Source organism: Chlamydotis macqueenii, chromosome 31 (genome assembly GCF_036417535.1).
Source record: "Chlamydotis macqueenii isolate bChlMac1 chromosome 31, bChlMac1.mat, whole genome shotgun sequence".
Taxonomy (NCBI): Eukaryota; Metazoa; Chordata; class Aves; order Otidiformes; family Otididae; genus Chlamydotis; species Chlamydotis macqueenii.
Window position 1 is genome coordinate 534,846 of NC_141586.1, and position 25,821 is coordinate 560,666.

Below are 25,821 nucleotides of genomic sequence, written 5' to 3' on the forward strand. Positions count from 1 at the left end.
ATACCCCAAAATAGGCGGCCACACCCCAAAACCACCACAAGATACTACACAAGGAAGAACTTAGGTAAAGGCAACGCGGGGCTGGATCCAAAGAGACAGCAAGAGGACGGTTGGACCTCAATGACTGACAGCCATCACAACGAGTAGGCAGGATTTCCTCCAGGACGATGCTACCAAGAAATAGTTTAAAAAAAAGACAAACACTTCTTCAAATGCTGAGCCCTGACTTCCCAGCGAGGTCTAGGGAGCTGGAAAAGTCACACTTGCCCCTTTATAACCCAAGGTGACAAGCGAAGCTGCAGAAGGCAGCCAACGGGAGTTGGTTGGATGGGTTGCAGCCGAGCGTTGCCATTGGAAGAGCAGCTGCAGAGCCATCCTGACCCCGCCACAGCAGATGGAGATAACTCCCCAAGCTCCTGGCACCTCTAAAAGATGCTCTCGGTTATCCCGCTTCCCACGTATGTCAGTTGGTGAGGACCAAACGCCGAGGGAGACTGAGAAGCGAGGTGGCCGCGTGTCCCTGCGGGGATAAGAAGGCCATCCGGGAACATCTGTATTTGCTGCTCGGCAGAGGATGCTTCTGCAGCGGCGCTGAGCCTGACGCTAGCCAAGAATGCGCCAGCTCCAGCCACGCTTCCTCTACTCCCCCGTAACATCTGGTCCTGAGAAGATCTGAGCTTTTAGGGCTGAAAACGTGCAGCTTGCACAAGGCATGGGTCAGCCCACTTCTCCTGCGATAAGCCTGCTGACCCTTTTCTTGGGTAGATTTAGTACCTTATGAGAGCTTTTTTTTCCTTTTTAAGGTTCTCTTCTACAACACACCTCAACGTACACAAAGCCAGCATCAAGGTAGAGCACCCCACTTTGGGCACGTGGATAAAGGGGTTGAAGAGGCAGAGGAAAGCCGCGTTTGTGCGCCAGGCTTACAAAAAACCTTTCGCGCTCTGACACGGAGAATGTCACCCGCGTTATTTATCACGCAGACAAGCTGGAGATGACTTGATTACAGCGCATGGTATCTCAAAGGAGAGAAAATACCATGTGTTAAAGGATTTTAAAAGCAGGAGAAGGAGCTGTGTTGCAAATCAACAGCTCAAAGCCGCAGTCGGCGAGTCAAATTAGTACCAAAGCTCACGCTCTTAACGATACGTAGGATTTAGCTTTGAAGAAAACTACTGTGGGTGGCAGAGGATTTGCCACTTGTGTCTCCGTACCAAGACTAAGTGCTTCTGGAATAGATGCTGTACTCCAATTTCTTTTTTTTTTTTTTTTTGCAGAGGCAACCAGCTGTCATTCAACAACCAAGGGAAGAGAAATGGTGACCTGGCAGCTTCCTCTTGTCACACCGAGGGTCGGTACTGCATCCCGTCAAAATGTAAGCGGGCTCAGGCAAAATCGTAAATCCCTGCTTTTAACGAGGGAGCTGTTTCATAAAAACCACTCACGAGATGCCACTCAAACGCAAAGAAACACCACGTAAAATGAAACAAAGCCCTTACCTGGAGATGTATTTCAGGTGGGAACCAACTCAGCACACAATACAAATTATAAACAATTTTTTTTTTTTTTAACCTTCCAAAAAACCAGAGTTTCTACTGAAACATCAGGCAGGTCAACCTGGGAGACTGAGCAAGGCTGGGAACACTCAGATCCCAAAGGAGAATGTTGCTGGCGAGGCCGGCGATAAGTAAGCTAGGAGGAAGAACTCTTGATTTGTGCAGTTGTGAATACAGCATTTGGTTTTAATTATCCTTGGGAAAAAGTTAAATCAGCTGATAATAAGTGGAACCATATGGTCTTTCCTTGTCCTGTAAGTATACTTAATTAAGTCTCATTAAAGTTATCAACAAACAATCCCATTGTAACACCAACTTGGAAACTTTTACCCCTGATGTGGAAATCCATTTCCTTTTCACACCATCACGACCAGAAAACAATTGATTTAGGGGGATGAAAACAAGGATTTTCCAGCTCCCTGTTTGCAAATGTCCTGGACTTAATCCAGCCATGCGTAGCTGTTCTTTCTGGAAATAAAACTGAAGCCAACCAGTTACTTAATATAGAGTATAATTTTACTTCTCAGTCTGTAAAATTGCTTATTTCCCAGGTAGCAGATTGACCAAAGGCTTTCATGCCATGAACTGGCTAAAACTGGTTCAGGATCACATTTCTGGTCCTACGTTACGATGCTATAACAACAAATATTGAACAGATGAAAGCCCAGAAGTCAAATATTTTGATGAAAACCAGCTAAGGGCAAAAAGGCAGCGGGATATTAACAGCCCACGGAGCTTTCACCCATCATCCAAGCCCTTGTTTATCTGCAGAAAGCCTTTTTATAATAAATTTTATAAGTACGACCCCACAGAGCTGAAGCTCCCTTCGAAATTTCTTATTTCCACCAGGTTTCACAGCTTTCCTTTCTGTTAAAAAAATATTACCAGTCACAAAGTCTTCTATAGAGATGGCCACCCTCAGCACCACGCAGCAGCGCCATGGGCAGCTAACCTGCCGCGTCTACAATCGTTTCCCAAAACCGATGAAAATTGACACTCTGCCCCTAAATCCTTGCTATTTCCACTCGCCATGAATATTCATGGCACAGCTGATTTTTCTGGCTTATGGGGAATTTCAGCTCTCGTAATTACGCCAGAGACTCTATATGTGATGAAAAATTAATTAGATTTTCTACTAGTTCATTTGATGTTTTTACTTTTTTAAAAAGTGCTTTCATAAGAGAACGCGTTTGCTAAACTCCCGTCACGTGGGGAAGAGTCGGAATTATTCACAGCTCCCACGCTCTGTTCAACCCCAAAGCCTTTGCAAAGGATCTCCAAGTCTTTAAAATGACCTGCAATGCACTGCAGCTGGGAAGAGGCATGGACTCCAGCACACAAAGTCAAGCTGAGTGATAATATAAAGAAAATACAGTGGAGATAAGAATCAGTTTAGACAGCGAAAATGTCAGGAAGGTGGAAACCTTCAGGAAAGTTCAGTAGGTTCCCCCTGCAAAATAACAGATCTCACTGTCTAAGCAATCTAACCCTTTGGGTCGTGTTTTGGAAGAAAATCCAACCAAAAAAAAGCCAGTATCACAATTTAATGAAGAGCCCTAAGCTTTTAAATATTGACAGTATGAGTTCAGAAATGAAATTAAAAATGTGTTTTGCAGAAGGCAGGAGGCGTAGAGAATGGAGATACAGAGTTCAAAGGCCCTTCCGCTCACAAATTCAGCGCCAGCCCAAATCACTGTAAGTAAAGACCATCACACAAAGTCCTCGTTAACTTCATTTACACACTCATTCTGTTCTGGAGGACGAGGATGAACGCAGAGGACCATGAGGTCTGTCAATATCGACCACTATCAGAGAGACCAGAAACCCAACACTCAGAAACACACAACTTGAAGCTCCATCGTGAATTTTAAGTGAATTCAGTAAAAATTGGCCGCTGTTGAAAGCGGGACATGTCATCGCTCAGGTCTTGACACAGAAGCACCTGGGTTTGTTGGGTGTTTGTTTTCAAAGCAAGTTTGGTCTTAGGTGCAGGACCTTGGCCAGACCTGAGGCCTATTCCTGTCCTACCTGTCTCCCACAGCAAGGTGTTCAACCCCTCCGTATGAAAAGCTAATTAGAATAATCAAGCTGATTATATCCGAAAACACAAGATGGAAAATCCTTCCCAATAGCGCTTTTAACCCTAACTGCAAATCTAACTTTACCTAAACGCTAGGACGGCCGCACTATCTCACCACCAGAAATAAAGCCCGACATCTACATAAGTCATGCTCGGTTGATGTATCTGTCTAATTAACCTAATTAATAAGTTATTACTGCGTTATTACTGTGAAGCTGCCTCTTTTTTAAAAGATAAAGGTTTTTTTTTAATATACTTTCAGTTCCCACTAAACTTAAAAAACCCTGCAGTCAACTGAAATAAAGAGACTCTGCAAAAGCGGGTGGGCGTAGCGGGAATGAGGTTTGGGATGCTCAGCGTTGCTTTTACAGAAAGTTCAGTTTTTACAGAAACAGTAAAAAACAACACCAAAAAAAAAAACTTTTCTGATTATTGGCAGGAGTTTTACATGGGGTCTGCCACTTTATTTCTTTGGGCAGGATTAAGATCCAGGCTCAGATCAGCGCAGCCTCTTCCTAAACTAGACTGCACCATCTATTCTTTGTAAGACACAGAGGAAAAAAAAGAAAAAAAAACAAAACAAACCCAAACCTAGGAAAATCCAGATTCTGCTCACACGCGCTCATGCTGGTGTCTCAAAGCTGCTCAAGAGCCAACGCCGCATTTTTTGAGCGAGCAACTCGCAGGAGACGGGATACGCGTTTGCTATGCCTGCCCTAGTTTTCCTTCCCTTTATGTTCCGTGGCTGCGAACAACATGGAGAGGGTTTTCACATCAAGATAGTCTCCATAAACCGGCAAGCAGAGTCCTCACTCCATCCTCCTGAGGATCCACCCTCTCAGCCAGGGCGACGTTAGAACTTGCATCAGCGAGACAAAAAAAACCCATAAACGCAGGGGGTTGTTGCCCGCGCTCCCCCAGGAAGAGCTCCCCTCCTCCTCCTCGCTGCGGCTACCTTGGCTGAGTTACCAAGCAATGAGATGGAACCACCAAGTGAAACCCTTCCTAGGAGGCAGATTCTGGAAAGAGATGATCGACAGCCAAAGTATTTGGAAAATAATGGTTGTCAAGAAGAGCAGCCTGGTCTGGGATAGGTATCACTCCTGTACAGTGGTTTTTTTTTAAAGCTGTCCTTTTAACTGATGTTTGGAAGCAAATAATTTGTAGTTTATGGAATTTACTTCTCCTTATTAAAAAAAAAAGTGCAGCAGCAGGGTGTTAAAAATAGAATAACCTTCAGCATCAGAGCGAACGCCTCCTGCATACAAATTGAGTCAGAAGAGAGATTAAAAAATGGTTTGTGTGTACTTCATTTATCAGGGATCTTTTCCTACAGCTACGGCCTATGCAAGCACCGCAAATTCTCTTTTAGATTCATTTCCTTTAGAGGAAACTTCATCTTAAAAACAAAAAAACAAACCTCACACACTGCTCATGTTTGGTTTTTTTTTAAGGCATCCTGAATCCATGCAGACCACTCTTAACCCTGGATCAAAGAAAAGGCTCATGGTTGTAGCCCATCACCCAGCAAACCCGCTACGTCAGTGGGAGTGTTCATCAATTCCTACGCAACACGTAACAGAGAATTTAAACCAGGGACAACCTCAGCCTCCTGGGTCATGTCACATTTTATTTTAAACAAATCTCATTTAAAAAAAAATATTTTAAACAAATGTTATTTTAAACCTTCAGTTTCCTTAGGACGTTAAACTGAGCTTTGTATGCAGATACACCCAAACCAATCTTATCCGTAATTAAATTTCTATCTTGAAATTGCACAGGTCACCAATAGAATCCACGGCAGCTTCCCAAAAACCAGTGTAAAAACTGAAAGCCAGGACAGGATCTGACATTATTCCTGGATTTTCCTTTTTTCCTCCTTATTTGGCTGACAGCTTTTACGTCCTACCTCCAGAGCACACACGTGCACGTCGCTCACGGACTTTAAACGAAGATCCCTGATGCAGAATTAACACAAACACCTGCAGCTCTGCAGGTTTTCATGGTCCAAATTTCAAGGACCATGAACACTGTTCTGGTTATGGGTATTTTTCCTAACTTGCTTGAATAGAAGTACATTACTTCTGCATTTTCAGGTTCAAAGGTTAACACCTGATACTGAAGTGGAAGCATTCTCTCTTTTGTGTCCCCAGAGAAAGAAATATATTATTTTTTCGTTGCTGCAGAAGGCACTCCACCCCTCATTGGGTTTTCTCCTTCCTTTATTTAAAAAAAAAAAAACCCAAAAATGACCTTGTAGCCCAGATATAATCCAGTCGTAGGATTGGCATATCAATGAGGTGTTCTGCACTTCAGGAAGACTTACTGACTTGACTCTCTAAGTCAAGAAAAAGAAAAATTTGTAGAGGGGATAGATATGGATATTGTCCCCCTCTTTTTGACAGCTTCATGAGGAGATAAGCTTGGGAAAGCCATCCTGAAGAACACGCATCAACAAGCAAGCCTAACATCCCCAGATCACTCCATGCTACTTTGATCCTTCCCTGTGTTTGATGCCAGCAAGACACGTGAGAGCCAAATGTGTTAGCCAAACACCTCGGTCAAAGAAATAAACCTGGGCTTAAGGCCCACAACCTGCAGAACCTACTCTGCAAGACACTGAGCACGCATCAATCACTCAAAACCCAGGGTGAGCACATCTCCATCAGGATCCACATCCGAACCAGCTTAGAATCGTAGAATCATTTAGGGTGGAAAAGAACCTTAAGATCAAGTCCAATCATAAAACTGACACTACCAGTTCCACCACTAAACTGTGTCCCTACATGTTTTTTTTTTATTTATTTATTTTTGAATACCCGCAGGGATGGTGACTCAGCCACTTCCCTGGGTAGCCTGTTCCTACAAACATGGCGAATACACTTAGTGGACTTCTAACGCCTAAGCTGATCCTACTCCCTTTATCCTGCGATAGCAGATGCCACCATTGTCCTGACTCAAAGATCTTCTTTATGCGCTAACGGCAATTTTTGCACTAGGGGATCCACCTGGATTTCCACCATGAGCTGTTCTCACCATCAGAAGCATTGACCCTTGAAGATTTGCAAAGGAAGCCTCTTCCAGAATGTAGTTACGCACCTTATCCACCATGGAGCAAGTCTTTCCCTTCTTCTCATACATATAGGATATTGTAGATCCGTAGTCACGTCACAGACCATCCAGCTGTCTGGATTCCCTTCTCCTACTGGGGTTATTTGGAGACATGCGTCTCATTTTGTCTTCTCAAGGAAGGGCAGTACATTCTTCCTTCACAAGGTACATGCTCGCTGCTTTGCATAAGCTGCTATTACCAACTATTATACAAATTACTTAAGCTGCAGCTATTAGACTGAAAATACAAGATGATCCTAGCTGTAATGATAAAAGAGCAAGGAAAATATCTCTAGGGCATCAGACAGTCGCATGAAAGGAGAGCTTTACAACTCTGTTTTCCACTGCTTCTTCAACTAATGCCCATAATTAAGTAAAAAGGGGGAAAAAGTCTTTTTGCTCGGCATTTCTCTCTCTCTCCCCCTCATTAAACCATTCCGTTCATCAAGCTGCAACAAACAGCCTCCTCTAGGAAACGCGCGGCCCATTACGAGTCCTTGAGTTAGACCTACACACTAATCAACTGAAGAAGCCGGGCGTCAAGCTTGTTTTGAGGTCGTATGTTTCTGTACGCCCAGTCCTCGTTCATTGAAGCCCTCTGCTAAGGAATGCTGGGGAAGAAGTGGAACAAACCCAAACCTAGACGCAAGAGGAGCGAGAAGTCTAATTTGGGTTGGGTATGCCCTTTCACATCATTCCGGCAATGAAACCGGTGTGTGTTACTCATTGCAAAGGTGAGAACAATATAAAGTTATTCTTCACATCCAGAGAGTCAAGCAGCCCCACGCTTACCAGGAACTCAAGAAAAATGCACCATTTCCTCCAGCAAAGGGCTCCTCTCCCTGTTTCTCAGGGCTTCCCTTTTACAGCTGCTGCAACTACACCCAGCATTTTATGTGCAAGTCAGGGTTCCCAGTCTAGCTGGCTGAATAATCTGCCACAAAAATCTAATTTTAATCGGGAACACGAAATGGTGGTTCTCGCTTCCAGACCGCCAGAGAGACTAAACTGAACAATGAATTTTTCTTTCTCCAGTGGAAAGAAAAAAAACCCAAACCAAGCCCAGCCCACTTTTGGTTCACTTTCAAGGGTCTTACACCCTGTTAATGTGAATATTCCAGGAATTAATTAATAGAGGTCACATTGCAGGACTGCATCCTATCCTGCCCTGCCAGCGAGCTCTCCCTCCCACTCAAGCCTCTGTATTTTTACTGGAGGAAGTCATGGCTGATGCTATTACGCTCATTCCCAAGCAGATGGATAACAAGATCATCAACGGGAGATAAAAAGATTTCCACAAAGCACCGTTGGCACTGCTGCCTCTTCCCTTGTCAAGGGCTGTACAGATTTTTCTTCACTTTCTATCGATCACCACCGTTCCTTCTCAGCTGCAGGCCCAGGAAAGCCATTTTCCAAGACCCCGCCTAGACCAGTCACTGCATGGTTTTGGGACCTGCATAATATGAAAACAAATTATTTTCCTTACCCCTAGCTGCTGGTTTTCTTTGATGCTTTGGATGAAAGAGAGCGAGGAGCAATAAGAGGTGAGGATGCCTGGCACATGCTTGTGCAAAACCCTAAAGCCTTAAACCTTGCTTTTCAACACCAGAACCACCCCCTCCAGTTTTCTAAGCAATTCAAGTTTGCTCCCAAATTCTGGTTTTTGGTGGTTAAGCTCATGTTGGAAAAATCCTGTTTTGTATTTCACGGAAGGAAGCTATCGGCTTTTTTTTTCCCCACCTCTGGACAGCAAAACTGACAGATGATATTATTAAATCATATCGTGTTACAGAATCCTGAAATTGCGCTAGTCGAACGTTATTTCAGCCCTTCCTAAATAGCCACCTGCCTGTCGTTTCCATTACTGTTAAGTTTTTGAGCTTTTTTTTTTTAATAACTAAAGTCATTCTTTCAGCACTTTGTTAAAATGGGATATTCAGAGGTGATGATTGAGGCAGCAAGAAAAGTGGGCAAGAGACAACACACAACCAAGTGACAAAAAATAAAACAAAGAGGGAAGCATCCAGGAAAGGAAGTTAGTGGAACTACAGATTGAATAAAAAAGAAAGCAAAATAAGCTTGACAAATGGCCCCGCGATTTCACTCGCGGGTAAAGAGAATAAACCAATCTTTGAAATATTATCCAAAAACCAAACTGAAACCAGCCCAGCACCTTTTCTGAGCATGAACCAGCTAGGTACCTTGATGTCCAGGTTCTCTTCTGGCCCCAATAAAACAAAAATTGCAAGCTTAGCTCTCTGGAGCTTTTCAATGTCATGTAGGATTTTTTTTTTCTTCAGGATTTGATTTCTTTTCCCCAGGAACCATCTCCACCTCTCAATCACAGTCAGAAATATTCAGCTGCTTGCTGGAGTAGGTCTGTCCACTCTGCAGAAAGCCATCCCTAAAGCAAGTTCTGCTCTGTTAAAAAAAAAAAATTAATAATAATAATAGCCAGGACTGAATTAACAGTTTCTCCAGTTATTTTGGCATATCACTCCTAAAAACGTGAACAGCAGCACAACGCGTGCAGCAGTAATACCTTCAACGCTTACTTGACTGGAATCGCTGGCACAACCCCTGTTTGCAAATATACTTTCTTTGAGAGTTACTTACTTAAATACTGAAGCCGCAACGAGGCACCAGCAGACCCCCAACCTGGCTTTCTGAAAGAGAAATTAAAACAGCTTCCATTGAGAGGGAAGATCATCACTTCCAAAATCCCATTCAAAGACAATTTTGCCTACTCTAGGGTTGACACATGAGCCTGGAAATCCTTTCTGATCGCTTCAGGGTAGCAACAGAGGAAAAATTCCAATGCACAATTGAGGGTTTGGTTTTTTTTTGAGCAGCACGTCTGATAATCAAGGCAAACTCCGTGATACGGCAAATAAAAACCATGAGAGTCAGTAAAACCAGCGCTGCCCATGTTGGTTCTTCCACCAGCTTTAAAGAATCGGAAGGCTCTCCTGCCTTTAGCCAGCGTTGTTTGCAAGAGGACTCTCTGCAGAAGTGACAGAAGCAAGCAACCCCAGCGTATTCCTAAAATCCCTGGGGTTTTTTGGTTTTTTTTTTTTTGTACACATGCAGCAGAGCCTGATGCCTCAAGACTTGGCCTTAACCATTTCAGTCTCCAGGGAGAAGCATGAGATGAGTTTCCACTTCTCGGATATTTCACTGCAGCAGAACAGAACTCCCAAACATCGTGTTTGTTGCTTCCCTTGCTCCCTTGGAAATAAAAATCTTGCTGCCAGCCACCGTGCACTAACTTTTACTGGGTCCTCCGAGGCCAGCACAGCATGGAGAGATAGCAGGCCTTTTCACGGCTTCCAACGTTGAGCACCTGTCCAAAGTCACCTCTGATACATGTTTGGGTTTGGAGAAGAACTTAATGGGGGTAGAAAATTTAAATATTAATGTTAGGGACATAAACGTCGCTAGTAAACATACTACCGCCTTTCTTTATGGCAACCTGGGGAAAATAAACCTGTTAAGAGTGGTACAGCTCGGGTATTTTGGAGGGTACTCACAGTCAACAACAGCGCGGATGAATATTAACCAACAGCTGTTAGCAGAGAACCACGAGCAGCAAACCCTGGGCCAGTTCAGTTCCTACTAACGAGAATATTAAGCCACCAGGTAGGATTTTATGACAAAGGATAGGTCTTACAAAACTCAGGCGGGTGGTTTGTCAAGTCAGCTGGAACAGGCAGCACAAGCAGCAAATATGTAAATATTTGTAAATATTTTTATCAGGTACAGACTGCTGTGTGCTGGGCTACAAGCAATAATATAAGATGAATCTTGACGCTGCCCATGCAGGCTGAAGCGGCTGGGCTGGGCACTTTTGGAATTTAATAGGAAAAAGTTCAGTTGGCTCTGCTGTTGAATTATTTCATGACTTTAGAAGAGAATTAACTAGCAAAGTTCCAGCTGTGAAACAAGAGATCCCTGCCAGCACGATTGCAGGTATTTGCTTTGTTACCTACAAACTGCGTAGCCATCGGTACACGAGCATGAAGATGCAACATATCACGTTTGAGCAAACGCATACAGAAAATTAACTCAATTTGTGAAGAGTAGGTAAAATTTTTTTTTAAAAAAAATCATTTAATTTGGAGGGGTTTGTCTCCAGTTTCTGGATTCCAAGCGTTTGGAAGAGGCTAGACTGGACAAGCCTTTAAGTGTCAGTTATTATTTCAGCAACCCTGCTCAAACAAAGAACCACAGCAAGACGCAGTGTGGAGAAGGGTATGGGTATTTACCCTGAGCTCCCATGAGCAGCGTCTCCTGGGGTGGGGACACGTCTTCTCACGTGTAGCTAGAACAGGGCCAGAACACAAGGCAAGAAGAGTGTTTCATTAGCAGACTTACCCAGGTCTTTTCCACCTCCAATATCTGCATTCCCTCTTCTGCTCGTTTTGCTCCCACGATATTAAACACGTTGGATTGCACGGTCACGATAAAAAGCCAAACGCAGCGTGCTTAGTTCTCCTTGCACATTCTGCTCAACAAATTAAGTTGAAGGAGATTCATTTACCAGAATTCAATAGTGCCAACAAAGCAAGTCAGGCACTTTCTGCTCCTCCTGTCTTCTCAGCAACTTTGCCGTCATCTTGGCGCTGGTTACACCGTAAAAGCCTTCGTAATCAAGGCAAGTAGACCCTACAAATGAGTTTTGATAGAGACACGATAGACTCAGTGCTCAGTGTGCTGCTGTATGTGGTACTCCTCTACCTCAGATCTCACTCAGACGAGCCTAAGAGACCTCATTTGATTTCGGGAACAAACCCACCGCCTGATCTTTCCCCATCAGGTCTTTCCTCGCATCGTCCCAGCAATGCACAAAGAGCCACAGTGAAGAGGAAACATTCCAGTTCTAATAGAAAAAAAAAAATATGCGTGCTGGCATATAATTTGAAGGCTTCCAGGTGAAAAAGAAAAGAAAACCCAACCAAAAAACCACAACTAAGCATCCCAATGAGACAACTTGATGGTGAAGGCTGTGGGTGTTCTCAGGGCTGTTGCTAACAGCTCTACGTAAATCCCTGGCAAGCCAATCCAAGTCTCATCTAACCCACACTAGACTGTTTTCAAAGCCTTGGCTCCCTACTAAACCTCATTTACCTACACCGCCACCAGCAACGGCTTCTCTAGAAGAGACACAGAAAAAGGATCACACATGCACGCAAAGATTTCACCAGTTTGGTCTTCATACGACGTCACTTTCCCTTCTGGCGGCTACTGCAGTTCCCTACGAAGAAATATGGCAGAGAAGAAACAAAACTCAGAGGCTGCATATAGAAGCGATTCTCCATTAATATCTGAGCATCCCCGGGAAGAAGCAGGCTCAGAGCAACAAAAGAGCGGCGGCAAGCGAGATCAATGGACTTCGTGTACCTATCTTCTCTCCTTTCAAGAAAAAAAAAAAAAAAAAGAGAAGAGATTATACAGAGGTTGACATGGTAACCAACTGCAGCGTGGTACGCGTACGGCACTTCAGAGGGACAGCCCCTGTCGAGGCAAATACGCGCTGGACTCCGCAATGCAGCCCCCGCACTCCCAGCAGAGGCTGCGTACAGCAGGATGGCACTAACTTGTAGTGTCTTGAAATTTGATTTTTTTTTTATTACAAGTCTAAGATGAATTCTGGTAGTTTGCTTGCAACAACCTGATACTGCAAAATATCAACAAAACACAATAGAAAATACCATTTTCAAACTAAAAGAGTGGAAACTGTCTAACAAATCTCAATAGGAGATAAACTAAGAGGAAAAATAAAGGCAAAGAATAAAATAATGACAGCATGAAATAGGTTGGAGCAAGTGCTAGCGGCAAAGGAAGGACTACGGAGAAAAAGTCAGAACAACACGAATGGTTTGAGGGGGATCGAAAGGGGTGGGACCTCCTTAGCAACCCTGCAGCATCACGGGTACCCACTCCCATTTTGCAGAGCCGCAGTTCTCCGACGCCAGAGCTGCCTCCCAGGAGGTGCTTGTGTCTACCTCGCCATATTTCTAACCTGGAGCACAAGTCTCTACTCCGGTTCGCTATTTCATTTGCTGAAGGAGGCCTCCAACAGGAACACCAACAAGCAGAGGAGTCTTCTGGAAGAAGATACCCCGGTGCAACCTGGAGATAGCACCATTTCAGGAAGGTGCTGCTTCAGCAGCTCTTGGGGCCTCTCAGAGGTGGCTGGAAACTCCAAGGGGTCATCGGGTTGGGTCTGGAGACCAGTCCTTACCAGAAGTCAGTTCACAAGAGTGACTCACTGGAGAGGAAAAGAACAGGCTGAAGAGAACAAGAGAAGGTGTTCTCTGCTAACATTTACTTCTCCATGTGGATAATACCGACCTCAGCCTTGGCAGCAAATCTTCATTAGGGCACTGCAAAAGATCCTCCACAGAAGGTTCAATGTCATCTTTTATGGTTGCTTCAATGGCCACCTGGTTATTTCTTCCAATATAGACAGAACCTTTCCTAACATCTTCTCAGAGAACAGCAATGAAGAAAAATTGCTGGCTACAGAAAAGACTCCTCCAGACCAACAGAGCAATTGAATTATTAGATTGAGCTGAAAACAGCCAACATTTCTAAGAGCAGAGACACGCTTTCACTTGAAAGAAAAGCCTGGCACGCAAGTGACACCTTGAACCAGCCCCACACCAACCCCTGCCTCCTCCTAGGAGGAAATCAAGCATCGGGGTCAGCACAGAAGTCCCCTTGTCTGAAAGTAAAGAGGCCTTACCTAGGCCAGGGGACGTGGATGTAGCTGGAAAGGAGACAGTCAAGAGGACCGAAAAGTATTTCTTGACCTGCTTATGTTCATAGAGATCCACCAAAGGAACAAAGAGGAGCAGGGAATGCTTGGCAACCAATTTGTCCAACATCATTCTGTCTTGGTAATGTGTCATGAAGACACCAAGACTCAAGGTAAGAAAGGATTCACCAGAACTAAGCTAACGGGCAGATGACAAGGTCAGGATGCGGGCAGGTGCTTCAGAAGAACCCTCAGACTCTTGCTCTGGCACACGAGCCTGTAACATTTAAAAGCTCCCGGAGCCTGAGCAGAGAACGCTGCTCTGATCTGCGATGATTCATAGCACGCAGGAACACGGATCCGATATCCAGCCGTCTCTAGAAGGACGTGTCACAATGCATTTCCAAAAAAGCCACTCTCAGTCTGTTATTAGCTCAAGGAGACGGCCCTGAAGGCATGGCAACAAGTGGTGAAATACAGTATTTCCCTGTAAAGACTGGCTAACTCTTTTCCCCGAGCTTCAGAGAGTTTCCAGACAATGGGTTTTATCACAGTGACAGTTCGTGCTGGATGGCGAGCAAGCGCCGAGGGGCTGAGTTAAACCTGCTACTCGGGCCTGGCGGTTCCGTCTAGACAGGCGTCAGGAGAAGCGATGAGGTGCCAGCGGTCCTTCGGCAACTCAACTGCCAAAGCCCGTATCCGCGTACGCAGCAGGGGAAGGTGTACTGCCCCCAAAACTGGCCACGTAAGCCCCCCAGCTTTATTTTCCGGATGCGGAAGGGAGTTTAAACCGGCTCATGTTCAGCCTGGAGGATGAAAAGCACGAAGGTGCTTCCACCGTAGAGCTTCAGAGTCGTGCCTCTGTGGGTCAGGTGCAACCAGGGATTGAAATGAGATATCTGAAAAATGGAAGCCACTTACACCCACTCAAAAGCCTTGAAAAAGAAAAAAAAAAGGCAAGAAAAAAAAACAACCATTGTTTTTATTGCAGGTATTCTGCTCTGCAGAAATTCCCCTTTCGTAAGGAGAACGCTGATGTGCTTTTACCTCCCCAGGTCTCTCCAGCGGGGCGTCTGTTTTGTTTCGAGTGTTACAGCGAGAACACCTCGCCGGGTTGTTCCCCGATCAAAGGGTTGTTTAGCAAACCGAAGGGCCTAATTTGCAGGTTTCTGCAGGCAAGAGCCGAGCTGACGAGTATTTCAGATTTATACTGGGTACCTTTCCTGGGCTGATGCCAACAGGATATATTGGTCTGAACGAGGCAGTTGAAAATCCTGCACTCTTGCGCAGCACAAAAAAAAAATTAAAGAAGAAATCTCTGCAGACAACGAGCCCCAAATTCATTATACAGGAGTCAATTGCAGTTCTGCAGTCTCTGCTCTCCTCCAGAAAGCCAGACGCCAATAACTGCTTCTAATTTTGAAGTCATCAGTGATGCAAATAAATTCAGATTGCAGCTCGAAGAAATACGGTTCTTCCCGGTTTCAAAAGCCTCCAGCCCACGGCCGTTACCAGATATGTGTTTTCCTCATCTTGCTCTAGGACAACACACAACTGGAGAGGGGAAATAGCTGGCGGCGCTCCCGTCAGACAGCATCCGTAAACCCAAACCCGGACTACGCCGGTTCCAGAAGAGGTCAGCTGAGCTGGAACAACCCTGGGTAAGCGATGCCAGGGGCAAAGCCTGACTCCAAAAGCAACCAGAGCGCCTCAGAGCTACTCTATCTTTGCCGCCTTCAGCTTCAAAGTCAACCCACCACCGCAAAAAGCTGGTTCGGGTTCGGCAGAAAGGCTGGCTGAGTGTTTTACAAAAACGATCAGCAGCAACAGCTAGGGAGGATTGGTCTTCAGCTTGTAGCAATCAAAGACTTCTAAAATTTAAATAAAATTAAAAACCAAGAGCTACAAACCCTCCTTGGAGCTATGAACCATACCTCACAAGCTGTATTTTTACATCCCCGCTCCATTGTGTCTAGGAGTGGCTTCTGTTTCCTTCCCTTGGCATGTCTCCTACCTGGAGGCTTACCACACAGATGCCTGCCAAGGCCCCGGATTTGACACGTGCTCGCTTTCATCCCCAAATCCATGCGGTTATGTCACAGCCAAACAGCAGTCGCTGCTGAAGTCCCTGGTGAGCACTGGGCAGGCTGGTAGAAGCAGTCGCAAGCACCTCATGGGAATAACACAACCCCTTCCCATAATATTCCAGGAATCAGATCAGCAGATGTCCTTTCTCGCCGTGCAATTCCATCTACCACCTTTGAAGGTCATCTAGGCCAACCTCCCTGCAAGGAGCAGGGACATCTCCAACCAGATGATGTACTGCTACTCCAGCTCTCTTCTAGCACGGAGTCCTGATGGGTAGAAACCATTCACCAGTTTAGAGCTGAAGATGAAGATACATCAGGGTCACGCACTCTGGTTTTGGAGACGAGCCCTACACCCCACACCAAGCTCTTGGATCTTACTGGAACCACACGCACCAGGCTCATGGTGACCACGCTGATCTCATACTCTATCGGCAAATCAGCAACATGTCTCGGCAGCTTTCTGGTCCAGCCTTCATCCACAGCCTGGGTCCATCATCACCCAGTGCCTCCAACTCAAGCACAACCTCATGCTAGAATGAGCTAAACAGAGTCACGAGCTGCCCCTGGAGAGAAGCTGGTCACCACCAACTCAGAGGAAGAAAAACCAGTTGAGGTTTCCATTCCTGCAACCAAGGACATCACACGCATAGGAGCCTCTTCAGATCTGCTCCAAGAAGCGGTTGTGCGCTCTCCCTATCAGAGCATGGGATACATCTTTCGGTTTTCAGAGACTTCCCTGCACACAACAACAGCACAGGCCTTTCGTTGAGCTGCAGCGCCTAGAAGCAACATCTGAGACAAGCACAAACCTCCTGGGTTAGCTTGGCAGGACCAGGAGAGAAATCAAGAACGTGGGGCTGGTACCCACAGCATCAGGCATCTTGTGATCTTAAAGACAAGGATTAAAGAGAGAAATGGTGATGTAGGAAGACCTCTTTTTTTTTTTACTAACAGCCATTTCTGAAGACAACCAGTGTCCACAAAAGGCAAAACTGGGGCACCAGGAACCCATTTTGTCTCCATGCAGGATTTAATGATGTCCCCCCTGCACACTCAGCTCAGAAACACATACAGATGTAGGTAGACACATCTACAGGTCAGAAAAAAGTCTATTTTTATGACAAAAACAGAGTTCAATTTATCTCAAAAAAAATACTGCTTCAGTGTAAGAATGATGGGAGTTTCTTCTGCAGGGCAGAGAACAGGACCAGAGCTCATCATGGCTGGGAAGCTCAAAACACCTCCCAAGGGTCCCCTCTGGGAAGCACCAACTTGGTCAGCCACCAACTCATGCTGCTCCTCACCCAACAAAGCGCATAGTGCACAAGCAAGGACCATCACAGATCCACCCTAAACATGCTGGAGACCTTCAGCTTCCCTAACAGGTCAGGAAGAAGAGTCAGAGGGTCCAAATCATGATTGCCCCTCGCCAACCCCTTCCAGTTATGGCCTACGTCTTCACTTCCACACTTTCTATCATAACCTGAATTTCCAGTTGAGAAACCGGCTACTTCATCGAGACAAAATACCTGCAGGTACTGCCAGAGAGAAGGGATTACCAAGCTCTACCTGCCTTGTCCCTTCTTTTCTTTCTAACGACGAGATGCCCCAACGCAGCAGATATGTCGCTAATTTAATGAAACCTTCAAAAACAAGAGCAGAGTACTTAAAGGAAGAACAACCAAGAGCCCTGGTCACAGCCCATCTGGTGCTGCCCACACGTGGGGCACAGAACGGTTTGGGTTGGAAGGGACCTCAAAGACCATCTAGTTCCAACTCTCCTGCCACGGGCAGGGATTAACAGCAAACAAAAATCTCTAGTCCCAGATTTGCCTTCCTTGGGAAAATATGGGGGGAAATTGCCTCACACCTGACCCTTGTACTAACTTAAGCCAAGACTGAGTATGCCTGGCCTGAAATTCCATGCAATGAGCAAGGGCAAAGTCAAAGCTGCCTCAGCCTGCTAGCCTTCCTGTAAAATTCCCACCCTGGGAACAAGAAGATCCAGAGAGAAGTGGCTGAGGAGCATCTTTAAAGGATGCCCTGTAAGATCACTGCTTTGTCATTGATCCTGGTCTATGAAGGCAAAAACTAGGTGGACTTAAAAAAAAAATCTGAGACAGTTGGAGATGAAGCAGGAAAAGTTCTTTGAGTGTCGGAGAGAGATACAGGAAAAGAGAAAGAGAAGGCTCCTTACCGCTCATGAACACACCAACAACGCTGCAGAGCGGTGGGCTATTCCCAGAGAAGCCAGAATACAGTCCCAGTGCCATCATTAAAAAAAAAATAAAATTAAATTAAAAAAAAAAAGAAAGACTGACAGGCTGGAAAAGCCTAGGAACCCAGAAGTCTCTTACTGGATGGAAAATTTAGCAAGAGAGGGGAAAAAAACCCCAACAACTTCAACTTCTTGACCCACCTGCTGCTTCCTCACCTCCCCGCGGGCAAGCTCCTTCCTACACTTTGGCGTTCATTAGAAAATTGCTAATAAAACCCGTAAAGGGGCTTAAAACCCACCGCAAAGCACTGGATGGAGATGACCAGCAGAAGGTCCCTGCAGGAAGGAGGAGATGGAGGCACGAGCCCCTTCGTGCTCTACATCCTGGAATTTTCCATACGGAAACTAGAAAACGACCTGCAGCCACGATTTAATCAGCTCCAATAATTATTCTCCAAACTTGGGCCCAGTTTTCTTCCACTCATGCCCGGGGAGTTCTTGTCTCAGCCCAAAATTGCATTTCCTGGGCGGTTATTAACATCGTGCGCATGCCAGTCGGAGTTATTAGCATCAATACATGGAATTAAAAAAAAAAAAAGCTGATGCACAAGCAGACACAGAGCTCCCGCTCCTCAGGGAGGGGAAGAGGCCGCTCCTCTGTAAATATGACCGCCTGCCCTCCTCGGGAGCGTGAATCACGTCTCCAGATATTTTTTTGTACTTGGTATCATCGAGGCGTGAGTCACAGGCGAGCAGCGACACCGCAACAATTCTCATTCCCCGAGCCCTCCACGGGGCAGGCCAAAACCATTCCTCTAACGACGTTAGTCCGTGGATGAGCCTGCTTGGTGGTAAGCCATTATCCGTATCAACGGACGAGGTATTGTCTTAAAATAAAGAAAACCCCTCAAAACGCAGTCTTTACCTCCATTACACTTCAAAAATCCCACGGGGTGAAGTCAGGATTTGGAGAGTTCAGCATTGCTTTGACTAAAGATTCCTCCACGGGCCGCGGGGGGATCTCGGCCAAGAGCAGCATTAGAATAATAGAGCTGTTTGGGTGGGAAGGGACCCTCAAAGCCCACCCAGCCCAACCCCCCTGCACAGAGCAGGGACATCTCCAACCGGATCCGGTTGCTCAGAGCCCCGTCCAACCTGGCCAGGGATGTTTCCAGGGATGGGGCATCCACCATTACTGCTGCCCCTCCTTCTTCACTGCCCTTGGCGTCTGCAGCCGTTCCTCTCACCAGAAACTCTTCACAACCGGCAGGCAGACGCCTCTGAGGTTCTCTTCACATCTCATCTCCACTTCTTGCAGCCAGGCGGGGCCGAGTCAGGCCCAGCCCCCCAAAATAAAACCAGAGCTGGCCCAAGACCCAAACTGACCCAGCCCTTTGAAGCCTTCAAGATGCTCTGCAGCCCTGGACCAGAGTAGAACCAAAGAATGATTTGGGTTGGAAAAGACCCTTAAGATCACCAAGCCCAACCATAAACGTGATGCTGCCAAGCCCACCACTGAACCATGTCCCTCAGCAGCACATCTACACCTCTTAAATTCCTCCAGGGATGGGGACCCCACCGCTTCCCTGGGCAGCCTGTTCCAACACTCATCACCCCTTCCAGGGAACAAAATTTTCCTAATATCCAACCGAACCCCCCCCCGGCACAACCTGAGGCCATTTCCTGTCACACCACCACCTGGGAAGAGAGACCAATTCCCACATCAGCATCTAATGAAGGCACTTAACCCCACTTTTATTTCTCTTTTTTTTTTTTTTTTTTTTTTTAAAATATCTGCACCTGCCAGTGTTTGGCAATTAACAGGCAATTAATGGACAACTCTAATTCCTCAGCTGCTCTGCTTTGCTCGCACTGGATTGCCTGTCACCGGGGTGGCCCAGGGGGATGCTGATGTGCTCTGGACCACCGGGAGCGGGATGTGCTGGGGGTACTGGATCAGTGGGCGTGGGATGCACTGGGGGTACTGGATCAGTGGGCGTGGGATGCACTGGGGGTACCGGATCAGTGAGGGGTGGGATGCTCTGGGGGCACCGGATCAGTGGGAGTGGGATGCGCTGGGGGTACCGGATCAGTGAGGGGTGGGATGTGCTGGAGGTACCAGATCACTGAGGGGTGGGATGCGCTGGGGGTATCGGATCAGTGGGAGTGGGATGCGCTGGGGGTACCGGATCAGTGGGAGTGGGATGCGCTGGGGGTACCGGATCAGTGAGGGGTGGGATGTGCTGGAGGTACCAGATCACTGAGGGGTGGGATGCGCTGGGGGTACCGGATCAGTGAGGAGTGGGATGCGCTGGGGGTACCGGATCACTGAGGGGTGGGATGCGCTGGGGGTATCGGATCAGTGGGAGTGGGATGCGCTGGGGGTACCGGATCAGTGAGGGGTGGGATGCGCTGGGGGTACCGGATCAGTGAGGAGTGGGATGCGCTGGGGGTACCGGATCAGTGAGGGGTGGGATGCGCTGGGGGTACCGGATCAGTGAGGGGTGGGATGCGCTGGGGGTACCGGATCAGTGAGGAGTGGGATGCGCTGGGGATATCGGATCAGTGAGGAGTGGGATGCGCTGGGGGTACCGGATCACTGAGGGGTGGGATGCGCTGGGGGTATCGGATCAGCGAGGGGTGGGACGCACTGGGGGTACCGGATCACTGGGGGGTGGGATGCGCCTGGGGTACCGGATCACTGAGGGGTGGGATGCTCTGGGGGTATCGGATCACTGAGGGGTGGGATGCGCTGGGGGTACCGGATCAGTGGGAGTGGGATGCGCTGGGGGTACCGGATCACTGGGGGGTGGCATGCGCCTGGGGTACCGGATCACTGAGGGGTGGGATGCGCTGGGGGTACCGGATCACTGAGGGGTGGGATGCGCTGGGGGTACCGGATCAGTGAGGAGTGGGATGCGCTGGGGGTATCGGATCACTGAGGGGTGGGATGCGCTGGGGGTACCGGATCAGTGGGAGTGGGATGCGCTGGGGGTATCGGATCACTGAGGGGTGGGACGCACTGGGGGTACCGGATCAGTGGGAGTGGGATGCGCTGGGGGTACCGGATCACGGAGGGGTGGGACGTACTGGGGGTACCGGATCAGTGGGCGTGGGATGCGCTGGGGGCACCGGATCACTGAGGGGTGGGACGTACTGGGGGTACCGGATCAGTGGGAGTGGGATGCGCTGGGGGTACCGGATCACTGAGGGGTGGGATGCTCTGGGGGTATCGGATCAGCGAGGGGTGGGATGCGCTGGGGGTACCGGATCAGCGAGGGGTGGGATGCGCTGGGGGTACCGGATCAGCGAGGGGTGGGATGCGCTGGGGGTACCGGATCAGTGGGAGTGGGATGCGCTGGGGGTATCGGATCACTGAGGGGTGGGACGCACTGGGGGTACCGGATCAGTGGGAGTGGGATGCGCTGGGGGTACCGGATCACGGAGGGGTGGGACGTACTGGGGGTACCGGATCAGTGGGCGTGGGATGCGCTGGGGGCACCGGATCACTGAGGGGTGGGACGTACTGGGGGTACCGGATCAGTGAGCGGTGGGATGCTCTGGGGGTACCGGATCAGTGGGAGTGGGATGCGCTGGGGGTACCGGATCACTGAGGGGTGGGACGCACTGGGGGTACCGGATCAGCGAGGGGTGGGACGCACTGGGGGTACCGAATCACGGAGGGGTGGGATGCTCTGGGGGTACCGGATCACGGAGGGGTGGGATGCGCTGGGGGTACCGGATCAGCGAGGGGTGGGATGCGCTGGGAGTCCCCGCATCCCCCCTCCCCAGTCGCCGCATCGGGGCTGCGGCCGTCGGGCGGGGCCGCACCTCCCCTTCCTCTTCGTCCTCCTCCTCCTCCGCTGCGCGGAGCCGGGGCGGGGCAGCCCCTGCGGCAGCGGCTGTGCCCGGCTCCGCCGGTGCGGTCGGAGTCGGCGGCACTGGAGCGCTCGGCCGGTCATGGACAGCGCGGGAGCGGCCGGGGCCATGCGGGGCACGCCGCCCCTCTAAGCTGGCCGCGGGAGAGGTGAGGAGCGGGGCTGGGGGGCGGGGGGTGTCCGTGGGTTTGCGGGGGGGGCTGGAGCCGGTGGGGGCCGAGATTCCCCCTTCCCCGCCGCCCCCCGTCCTCCTTCCCCCATCGCCGCATCCCTCGAGGAGCTCGGACGCTCCCCCCTCCAAATATTTGGACTTTTTGCCTTTTAACGCTCTCCGCATCACCTAGGCTCAGAATAACAAGGAAAAGCCCGGTTTGGGGATTTTTTTTTTTTCTTCTTCCCCCCAGTCTCCGCGTAGCTCTTGATAAATTGCATTGTCATTGTCAGATACGCCCCGCGCTGCTCTGCTCGCTCGCAACGCTTCACCCCAAAAAGAGAGGTAGGACCCACCCTTCCCGTTGCAGGCACGCGTCGGTCTGGGAGGATGCCGCCTGAGCCGCTGGATTTGAAGCACGAGTGGCCAGAGTGGATTTTTACGGGGCCGAAGGGTTCCCAGTGGGCAGTTGGGACTCATCGCAATGATGGTCAATGACGCCTCCGTCTTTTTTTCCAGGATATTTTTCCTTCTCTTCGCTTCTGGAAGAGGTATCTGGACGGCAATGTATGGCAAACCTGCTCGGTTTGCAATCCTCTTTTTTTTTTTTTTTTTTTTTTCTTTCTCCAGGGTCTTGAGCGCGGTGTGTCCTTTCCGCGGCGGTACAGCCCCAGGATTGCATGTCGCGGCGGGGCGAGCTTGCGATTGCAACCGGCGTTAACACCGGAGCAACGCAACCCTTGAGGATCGTTTTGCTCTCCGGCGTGGAGTGACCACAGTCGTAGGGGAGTGCGTAGCGTCCGTGTCGGGGGTGACAGCGTTGTCATTGAGACAGGCTAAGGTGATTTTTCCGCAATCGAAATCGCGAAAAGACCGCGCAGACCGTGGAGCCGGGCAGAATCTGCTCAAATGGAAGGCAGCCTCCTCTGCTGGGATGCTGGGGAGCAGGGGAGCAGCGGAACTGGGGGCCTCCTTACTCAGAAAATCAGGTTGAAAATGGGATTGTGCTTTAGCAAAGGCAGATTTTTGCCTAGAAGAGCTGTAAAATCTCTCATAGCTGACTTTTTTCTTTTTTTTTTTTTTTTGCATTTTGCAGCTATGGGTGAAAACTCTTGCTGTCACGCGTGTAGAGTGCTTGATCTTTTTTTCAACCTTAAAAATACTGTCTATAGTATTTAGGAAAAAAAGCAGCAGTGAAGAGTGGTTGCACTTAATGCTCAGTTTTTTTAATGTGCTGGGATGATCATAATTCACTAGCAACTGGACATTATTTCCCCCCCCACACCTTTTCATAATTTAGGAAGAAATTACATGTTCTTAACCTTCTGTATGATTTTCCAGGTTGGTAACCTGGGCGTTTCTGAGATTGCCAGCGTCGCCGCAGGCAGTGCAGCTTTTTTTTTTTTTCCTCTGCTACCTACCGGCTCATCTGATGCTGGAGGATTTTTCTCCGGCGCAGTGCTTGCTCGCTGCGCTTACCGCGAGAGGGCCCATTCCGTGCCTGGTTTTGGTGGTGCGCACGTGGGAATGGAGCTGCCGCACCTTGGGCTCATGCTTTCCCGGTGGGAAAAAAAAAATCTCATCTCCCACCTGGGTTTTGCACCGATGCTCCTAGGGCTGGGAGATCTGCGCTGTTTTCGGAGCTGTCGGGATGTTTTTAGGAGTGGATTGGATGCGGTTATAACCCAATGCTGGTAGCGGAGCAAGGAATTGCTGGAAAAAGTCCCGCGCTCCTGTAGTTGGAGTTGCTAATGCTTGTGTTCAAAATCTTCAGTCGGAAATAAGCGGCGTGTTTAGGATGCTCCTTGTTGCCATGGGAGGTAATGTCCTACTTGGAGCTGGCGGGTGTGAGCTTGACGGTGAGTTACGGGCGTCGTGAGGAAGGCATTCCCGCTGGCGGGTTGTCTTGCAATGTTGGTGCTTCCAGTTTGCAGGTGGGAGCTGGCGGTTGTGCGCCGTGGAGTTTTTGTTCTTGTTCCAAATGAGGTGTTCAACGTGGGTTCACAGCGGGGGAAGCTGTTAGGTTAGGAAAAGGACTACAACGATCATCTCATCTCCCCAGCTGCCAGAAAACTCCACCAAACAATTCTTGCATCAAGCTTGTTGCTGCTGATGAGGGTGGAGGACTAGAAAGAGATCCATGATCCTGAGGTTCCAGCGCGTCCTTTGGTGCCAGGTACTCCTGTAGACCTGCCAAAGGGCCTGGATGGCTGCAAGACAAAGGTCTCCAGGGGTGCTGCGCTATGGATGCCAAGAACCTTGCAGAGCAGCTTATTTGAAGGCTAAATTACTGACTTTTTAGCCCAAAGCTTAGTTGATGTGGGCTCCTGGCAAGCAAGGTGGAAGCAGTGTAGTCAACGCTTTGTTTGCCTCAAGAGCAAAGCTTTCTGCTTGGGTAGAGCAGGTTCTGCCGTTCCTGGTAGTGACGTGAAAGGATGCGTTGCCTCTGAGAAACGTGCTTCCAAATAAGCATGGACTGTTCTCATGTCATGTCTTGGCCCTTTTGGTGATGAAAAGTTTTGGTTTCTCTCTAAAGCAGATCTTCTTTTTTGGGTATCAAAAGAAGCGTGGCCAGCAGGTCGAAACTCTTCAGCAGGGCTGTTGCGACAGGACGAGCCGCAATGGTTTTAAGATGCAGGGAGGCAGATTCAGATCAGATATTGGGAAAAAAATTTTTACCCTGAGGGTGGTGGAGCACTGTCCCAGGTTGCCCAGAGAGGTGGTGGATGCCCCATCCCTGGAAACATCCCTGGCCAGGTTGGCCGGGGCTCTGAGCAACCTGATCCGGTTGGAGATGTCCCTGCTCCTTGCAGGGGGATTGGACTGGGTGGGCTTTACAGGTTCCTTCCCACCCAAACCAGTCTGTGATTCTGTATCTGAAATTCAGCTGTGAAAAGGAAGCAGTTGTACGCACCGATGTCCCTCCCTTGGAGGGGAGAGTTTGTCCGGAGGGAGGTTTGTTCCAAATCCTTCTCCACCACTTTGAGAAAAAAGACCTTCATAGTTGAAGCTCCTGGTATGGTTCAAGGGATGAAATTGCAGACTTCTGTTTTGGTGGGGAGGTTTTTTGGTTGTTTTGGTTTTTTTTTCCCCTAATGGAATTTACTGAAAAGTTCCCTGCCCTAACTCCTGGGTTTTTTTTTTTTCTTCTTTGTTCTTTCTTGCCAAGGCTTCTTTTTCATTAAAAGATTAAAAAAATCAGGCGGGGATCTGCAATCTTTTCCCATCTCTTTTGAGCAGCGCTGCTCGCCAGCTCTGGCGGTGGGCGTCTGGAGTGGGTTTTCCTACAGACTGTCAATGAAATGGCGTGGGGACAGCTTCTTGGCCCATCAGTGTAACCAGGCTGATCAGATTACTCCCTCCTTTATTAAAAAACATACAATTTGCTTGAATTAATTAGATATTAAACAGCTGGATAGATACTGGGGGGTGGTTGTTGTTGTTTTTGGGTTTTTTCCGCAATACTTTCTGTGCAGCCCAGGTTGGGACACTGCAAGGAGACACTGAACACTCAGATGAGCATGATGCAGGTGGCTTTCCAGGTGGGCTCCTTGTTTGGTCAGAATCTTTGGATGGACAAAAGCTAAGTGCTTCCTAGGATGAGAGGAAATGGCCTCAAGTTGCGGCAGGGGAGGTTTAGGTTGGATATTAGGAAAAATTTCTTTACTGAAAGAGTGGTCAGGCGCTGGAACAGGCTGTGCAGGGAAGCGGTGGAATCACCATCCCTGGAGGTGCTCAAAAAACGTGTAGACGTGGCGCTTCAGCACACGGTTTAGTGGACATGGTGGTGTTGGGTTGATGGTTGGACTTGATGACCTTGAAGGTATTTTCCAACCTTAAAGATTCTATGATCCTATTGCATCTGCAGATACGAGAGCATGTGTGCATGCCTTAACTGATCCCTGGTCCCCATCACGGAAGGGTTTTAGGTCATGAAGGTCATGGTTGAAATGAAAGTGAACTTCATTGGTGTGGGC

General features: G+C 48.3%; 1 protein-coding gene across 1 annotated transcript in view; it reads left to right on the plus strand.

The window, feature by feature from the left end:
- Window positions 1-21,757: 21,757 nt before the first annotated feature.
- The window catches only part of LOC104487134 (leucine-rich repeat and fibronectin type III domain-containing protein 1-like protein), a 42,684-nt gene continuing 38,620 nt past the window's right edge, over window positions 21,758-25,821 (plus strand). The window contains exon 1 of the mRNA XM_086769172.1: window positions 21,758-21,842. The gene's annotated coding sequence lies outside the window, so the exon portion shown is untranslated. The remainder of the gene's footprint in view (window positions 21,843-25,821) is intronic.